At 39.4% G+C, this 1,633-nt stretch overlaps 1 non-coding gene across 1 annotated transcript; it reads right to left on the bottom strand.

The window, feature by feature from the left end:
- Positions 1-1,032: 1,032 nt before the first annotated feature.
- On the bottom strand, positions 1,033-1,138 carry LOC130842843 (U6 spliceosomal RNA). The gene has a single exon (XR_009050616.1). It is a non-coding gene; the product is annotated as a U6 spliceosomal RNA (small nuclear RNA).
- Positions 1,139-1,633: the final 495 nt, after the last annotated feature.

The raw sequence follows: 1,633 nt of genomic DNA, 5'->3' as shown, positions 1-1,633 counted from the left end.
TGGCGTCTCAAGGGGAGAATCCATTCCTCGCCTCTTCCAGCTTCTAGAGGCTGCTAGCATTCCTTGGCTCTGGCTGCATCACTCAGTATCTGTTTCTATCATCACATCACCTTCTCTGCCTTCTGATCCTGCTGCTTCCCTTTTATATGAACCCTTGGATTACATTAGGCCCACGTGGATCATCCAGGATAATCTCTCCATTAAGATCCTTCACTTAGTCACACCTTCAGAATTCCTTTTGCCATGTAAACAGTTCCAGGGATTAGGTCATGGACATCTTTGGGGGGGGGGGGCAGTTATTTTGTCTACCACAGAATATAATGTTTTTATTTTTGTGTCTATATTTTATAGTTTTATATAATGTGTATGTGTTGCTTAAAATGTGTAAGTTAAAAGTAGGAAAATGTTATAGTTTAATTTCAAGTGACATGAATTGTGGTTATTTATAAACTTTTACCTGGCTCCATGTGAAGCTTGAGCTTCGCCTCCAGTTATTTTCTTACTTTTTATTTATACTAAATCATAAAATTGAAATTCACAGTTACGTGTTGCCAGAAATGCAGCAAGTGCTTGGTAGCTGGGTCAGAGGCTTTTGTATATTGGATTGAACAAGGACCCGTAAATTGAGAGTTCATTTCTTCCATTTATTGTCTCCCCCAGCTGCTAAGGGGGTGAAGTATCAAACTCAAATTCTGTAAGGATGAATGATTCACCTCATGAGCGTGGGTCTCACTGGGAGCAGTACCACCAAGGAAGGGTATGCTTTGAGAACACATGGGGCTATTTTGGTTGTTATGGTAACTGACAGGAATCCCCTGGCAGTTAGAGGGCAGGAGTCAAGAATGTCATATGTCCTTCAATGCATGTAACATTCTTACAGGGATGAATTTTCCTGTATCTTACATAATTTTCAAAAGTCCCTCTAGCCATTCATGTGTATGAAAAACCTATTTGTGATTGCCTGAGCCTAAGCCTAACCTCATTTTACATGTAAAGTCAAAATAGTTTTTTCTTTTCCTAAAATTTACTTTTAAAAATATGGGATGCTTTCACAAATGTGCATGTCATTCTAGTGCAGGGGCCATGCTTATCTTCTCTGTATAATTCCAATTTTAGTATATTGCTGCTGAAGCGAGCATAACTCAAAGTATTTTTTGAACAGTTTTAATATCCTGGAATTTTCCAGGAACGGAACTACTGTGTAAATTGAAAGGAGTGTGTATTATTTTGTTTGGAGCTTTACCAAGAATGGTTTAATGTTTTAGAAAACCACACCAATGACATCAATGCCATTTATGGGCTGTGCTGGATATCTTCCATTTGCCCTTCCAGATTCACTACACCCTCTCTATCTCCCCTGTGCCCTAGGAAGGGATTGTATCAACCGGTTTCCTTGACCTCTAGCTTCAAGGTGGGTTCACTCATTGGAAAACATGGGCAAGAGATCTGGAAGAAGAGTGAGGTATGTCACTTGAAATGACCATCAGGAACTAGGTGTTATCTGATCCATGGAAACATAAAGTTGGATGTGACAGCGGTATTCTGTTTGAAAATGATAATGTTATATATACGGTTAAGTCCAAGCTAGTCAGAAGGCACAAGTAAAGTGCCTGAAGAGGTGTTTTAAACTCCT

Source organism: Hippopotamus amphibius, chromosome X, assembly GCF_030028045.1.
Source record: "Hippopotamus amphibius kiboko isolate mHipAmp2 chromosome X, mHipAmp2.hap2, whole genome shotgun sequence".
Lineage (NCBI taxonomy): Eukaryota > Metazoa > Chordata > Mammalia > Artiodactyla > Hippopotamidae > Hippopotamus > Hippopotamus amphibius.
Note: the sequence above shows the minus strand (reverse complement) of the source record. Positions and strands in the feature narration are given on the sequence as shown.